At 39.3% G+C, this 5,979-nt stretch overlaps 1 pseudogene; it reads left to right on the top strand.

Moving 5' to 3' along the window:
* The first annotated feature begins 1,850 nt into the window (after window positions 1–1,850).
* Window positions 1,851–2,765, top strand: LOC148200819 (protein FAR1-RELATED SEQUENCE 5 pseudogene; annotated as a pseudogene).
* Window positions 2,766–5,979: the final 3,214 nt, after the last annotated feature.

Below are 5,979 nucleotides of genomic sequence, written 5' to 3'. Positions count from 1 at the left end.
AATGCTAAACCAGATTAAGAAACGCAAAGAACATAGACACAAGCAAAGTTATGCAGATCGACCAACTGCAAGTGAGACTCTATTGGAGTTTTCTCAGTGCAACCAAGCTTTGCCAAAGCAATTCATTGCTTATATGGTATGCACATGGTACTGGCTCAATCAATTAGATGCATCTCAATCAAACAAAATAACCAGAAACAGATTATACTTCAATTAGCCATTCAGATCTGAGATTAATGTCACTTTTGCATGCACCCGAGCTCACAATGACTGTATCATAGCTCATATGGTGTACAGCCACTAATCATATAATCCAGAATCTCAGGAAAAAAAATCAAATACAGCTTTGAACACAGAATTTATGACAAATAAGCAACTGAACATGACTTTGACAAAAACAGAATATGATGCTCAAATAAAATGACTCAAACAAAATTTTGCACCGAATAAAATGATGAAAAATAATACTCAAAGTAAAGAAAACACACATACACAAAATTATAGAATCCTAAACACTAAACTCATAACAGTGAACATATCAACTTGAAAACTTAAACGCAGAAATTGAGATCCAAGAACGAACAAACATATTTGAATCTCATACAGAGAAAATAAACTCAACAAACGCGAAATCAACACAAGACATTCAATGAAGATAATGAACAATGCGAAAAATTGAAGCACAAACTCAGAATCAAGACAGAATCAAAACACAAAACTAGAAACAAAGACAGAGACGCGAATCAAACGCAAGAACAGAAGATAATACCACTTGATGGAAGAAAACTCAGAACAGAGACGAACCGAGATACTTACCTTCGAAGCGTGTTCAACCTGGCTCTGATACCACTTGATGGACGAACGCCCGAGGAGAGGCCGACGAAGGCGCGTCACGGACTCCTCGAAGCTTCTCCGACGAAGAATACGCAGCGGAAAATGACAAAAACAGAGGGTTAAACTCGATAGAAACCCTAGAAATGGGAAGAAACCCAATATGAACCGATTAATCGGTTCAAAATGAAGATTGAACGGTGGAAAAGGTTTGGAACGAATCAAAAGTAATTTTAATCGGCTAAAATCAGAGAAAATGATGAAGGATGAAGAAACCCTAGACAAATGTGCAGATGATTTGGTGACAGTGGAAGAAAGATGAAGAAACTTGTGAATCTGATACTTACGGAGGAGAAGAAATGGATTTGTGATGAAGAATGGCTGGCGACGAGGAAACTCTCGAGTGGAAGAACGAGATGTGGTTCTACGAGATGGAGAAAAAGCTCTCACGAAAGAGAGAATGTGGCTGTGTGTGGCTGATGTGTGAGAAGAAAAACAAATGATGTAGAATGAGGGAGCGGACGCGTGGCTGAAGAAGGAATTGAAAAACGCTGACGCATGCGAGGTGGCAGCGAAGGAGAGGTAGCGTGGAAACGAGAGAAATAAATGGAGCACAGTGGAATTCAATGAAAATGAGAATGAAGGCAGTGTGCAAGGAAGGTGGCTAGAGGGAGCCTTTGGACTCTCTAACCTGACTTTCAAGAGAGAATTGTTTCTATTTCAGAAAACTTAATTCTCATTAATCTCAAAAGTGCTAATACAAGAGAGGAGTTGGGTATTTATAGTAACCCATACTCCTTAAGAGCTAAGCTAGGAAAAGTAAAAATACAAAAGAAAAACTAAGTCAAGTAGGATTCCATCAACAACCATGATCTTTGTCCAAATAACTCCAAACTATTTGTAGTCAATAGAAAGTTAAGCATGCATGCAAAACACACGTTGGAGGTCAACCACGATGCTGGAGTTAGGTTAAATAAGAGTTTCCTTAGCATTATGAACGATGCGGGGGATATGAAAACATGGACTTTGTGGAGCGGGACGCTCGAAACTACATTGGCCAACACAGAAGATCTTTATGTAAGGATGGTGATGGTCAGGCACTCCTACGACACTTTTCGTCAATGAAAGATAGAAATAACGAGTTCTTCTATGACATTGCACTGGATGAAGGGAATAAAATTTGTAGTGTGTTTTGGGCTGATGCAAGAAGTCGTGCTGCACGTGAAGAATTCGGTGATGTTGTTTCCTTTGACACCACTTACTTAACAAATAAGTACGACATGCCATTTGCGCCTTTTGTTGGAGTTAACCATCATGGACACTCGATTTTACTTGGTTGTGGATTGTTGTCTTCGGAAGACACTGTCTCATTTGTCTGGTTGTTCCAATGTTGGCTAAGATGCATGCGTAATAAGAGTCCTCAAGGTATTATTACTGACCAATGCAGAGCAATGGCCAACGCTATTGAACAAGTGTTTCCTCATACAAGGCACAGGTGGTGTTTATGGCACATCCTTAAGAAGTTGCCTGAAAAATTGCACGGGTATAGAAATAATCCCGTTATCAAAACCGAACTACATGCGCTTATATATGATTGTGTTTGTCCAACAGAATTTGAAAATGGTTGGAAGGAACTACTTACCAAACATGGATTGGAGGAAAATGAATGGTTATGTAATTTGTACGAAGAGAGACATAAATGGGTTCCGTGTTACTTGAAAAAAGATTTTTGGGCAGGCATGTCTACGACTCAGAGAAGTGAGGGAATGAATGCCTTTTTTGATGGATTTATCAATTCTACAACAACACTTCAACAATTTGTGGTCCAATACGACAATGCACTTAGGGTAAAGGCGCAGAAGGAAATAGAGGCCGACTTCTCCTCCATGAACACCACTATTGCATGTGGTTCTCAGTCACCAATTGAGAGATGATGGACAAATTTATGAACACCAAATTATGATGTCACAAACTTGTTTTCAATCGGCAAGTATGACCGAATCGTTCAAGTAATAAACTTGGTTAGACCAAGTATCGTTCTTCCCAAAGGACTCACGGCCTAGTTTAGTTATGTGGTTTCTTGATTAACTAAGACTTACAAACGAAATATTTGGGGTTTAATATGCAAGACAGAAAATAAACATGTATGCATGAATTTTGATCAATGGCAAAAAGCAAAAGATAAACACTTTCAATGAAATATAGATATGAATATGTTGTTGGGGTCAATTTCATCTTATCCACTCTCATATATTTTAGGAATTCAACATTCAAATCATCATTGTTAATGCCACTCTCTAAAGTACCTTTCTAGAAGGCTTCTCCCTAATCACGAGTTCATACAATTCCTAGCATTCCTAATGATCAGTTCATAAGTGCAGGAGCTTAACGACAACCAATATCATATTGGGAGAAATTCCCCGGATCTAGACTTCCCCGTACGTGCCCGTATCGACAAAACCAATAATCATGCATCGAATGAGTTAAACAATGCAAGCATTAAGCAAAGAGGAAAAACCCTAACTAATGATGAAAGAAAGCATAAGTCTTAATTAAAAGATGTAAAAACAGATTCCATATATGAGAGTTTCACAAGATTACATTGATTCCCCAACAAACATACAGAGTTTAGTTCACCATATTCATGGTGAACCTAGATGAATTACAATGAAAGAATGAAAGAATAAACCCTAAAAAGGTGAAGAGGAAGCCTCAGCATCCAAGATCCTCCTTCAAAGGGGTGGAAGAGAGAGTGTTTTCTTCGTTCCAGCCAGAGATGCCTAACCCTAGGAAACCCTAAAGCTTATATATCATTCGTAAATTACAAAAAGTCAAGTCCAAGCCCATTAAAGTCACGCTCAGCGGTAAACTACCGCTCAGCGGTGAGTGTGTGACTTGTTTTCTCCCCTCAGCGGCCATTTTGCCCCTCAGCGGACCTTACGTAACTACCAGAGTGCCGCTCAGCGGTAAACTACCGCTCAGCGGTGAGTGCGTGACTTGTTTTCTCCCCTCAGCGGCCATTTTGCCCCTCAGCGGACCTCCCGCAAGCTCCTGAGTGCCGCTCAGCGGTAAACTGCCGCTGAGCGGTGACTTCGGCTTCTCCTTTTGCACTTTTTATTGTCTTTTCTGATTTCATCTCTCTCCTTCTTCACTTCTTTCACCAAATTCACCTTAAAACCTGCACAAAAACACTGAAATCAAGCATAAACCTGTCCAGCTCTCTTATTTCCAAAAATATAAAGAAAAGCATGATTTCAAGCTAGTTTCTAAGTGTAAAGGTTGCTTTTAGTGTCAATTTTAATCATAAAAATAACAGTTTTTCAACTGTTATCAAGAGACAATTTCAAGTGGAATACACACATGCAAAGTTTGAGGAGGTCTAAACTGAATTCCGTTCAAGGATGAATTGTTTCATCAAAGACACCTTAAAGGAGGACTTGTGGAACACTTACACTGTAAAAGAGGAACGAATGTGGGAGGGTAATCGTGTACCGGATAAAATTTACAAAGTTCAATTTGATCCCATCACACAGACAACCACTTGCTCTTGCCACCTCTTTGAGTTTAGAGGAATTATATGTCGCCATTCCCTCTTGGTATTTGGCCAAGAAGATGTTTACAGTGTTCCCTCACAATACATTTTGAGGCGCTGGAGCAAAAACATTCGAAGAAGACACACACTAATAACAGCATCGTATAGTAATTCCACAAATGAACCACGCATGCAAAGATACAAACTGCTGTGCAAACGTTTTTATGAAATTGCTGAAGTTTCATGTGAGTCTGAGGAAGCTAGTACTGAACTGGAAAAAGAACTTAATTGTTTGGGTACAAAATTTGGGTTCAGTTCTTCCATGACAAATAACATCATCAGTGATGCAGGCCAACTAAGATACGATACTGGTGCATGCACGTCAATACCACTTACTCCAGTTGGAACATCTGATGTCCTTGTACACAGTCCTGCAACTGTTAAGCGAAAAGGACGTCCACGCACAAATAGGTTGAAGTCCACTGTTGAGAAAAAAACCAAAAGAAGAAAGTCAACTTCATTGACAAACACTTCAACACCACCCACCGAACAATGCGTGAGTCATTATTTACGGTCAAAATATTTATTAAATACTTTTTTGTCTATCAATTATGTTTAACTTAGTAGTTGTGTTGTTTCAGGGCGAAAAACCAAGTAATGTTGTTGAATGTGATCACCGTGAACAATTTGAAGCGGACACTATCCAACTATCACAAGATACCGAAATGGGTCATTTTGGATTTTTGGTCGTTGTTGTCAGCTGTACATAACAATTTCGATAACAACATCAACTGATATATACAACTTGTTTGCTGCTTATTTTGTTACTTTTTTCTGTTTTTGTAAGTTAAAATGGTCATCCATGAAATTCCTTTAATGAATGTATCTAATGCCTATGACCACACCAGTATTTGTTATTGTAATCAATTACGAGGCTCTGGTAATCGATTACGAGGCTCTGGTAATCGATTACTGTGTTCAGTTAATTAAACCAAATTATCCCACTGCATAACGTGTATAACTTGCAATCGTGTACATAACCGCCCAAAACACATCCTTCCTCAAATTCGTTTGGAAAACCTCTCTTCTCTCAGTGCAAAACCCTAAACGAAATACAATGGCTGATCGTGGAACGAAGAAACAAAAGGCATCTTCTTCCGTTGGTGGACGTCGCCACCGGCGGAGTCCAACCCCATCACCATTGTCATCCCCTCCAACGCCTACCAATGATCTCTTCTCGTCGGATGAGCAACAGGAGAAATATGCCCAACATTTCGTAAATCGGGAAATTTTGGAGAGTAAGTATCTAGAGGACGAATACTTTCAAGGAAAAAATTTTCAATTCTATGACATATTACACGAAGCTGGGCTGACTGAATTTGTGTGTTTAAGAAGACATTACCACCCACAATTAGTCAGAGTGTTCTATAGCAACATGTCAATATCGGATGGGGTTATTCGAAGCGAAGTTAAAGGTGTAAAAATTAGGGTGAGCCCTAATCTTTTTCAACAACTCACTAATCTCCCATCTGATGGTGTTTGTTACGAAGGAAAAGTTGTAGATGAGTGGAAAGAACAATACGATTCTGTCACTGCAAGGCAACTAGTGTGTAGAG

Source organism: Vigna umbellata, chromosome 4 (genome assembly GCF_029865625.1).
Source record: "Vigna umbellata cultivar VRB3 chromosome 4, Vumbellata_1.0, whole genome shotgun sequence".
Classification (NCBI taxonomy): Eukaryota; Viridiplantae; Streptophyta; class Magnoliopsida; order Fabales; family Fabaceae; genus Vigna; species Vigna umbellata.
This window is presented reverse-complemented; position numbering and strand designations above follow the sequence as displayed.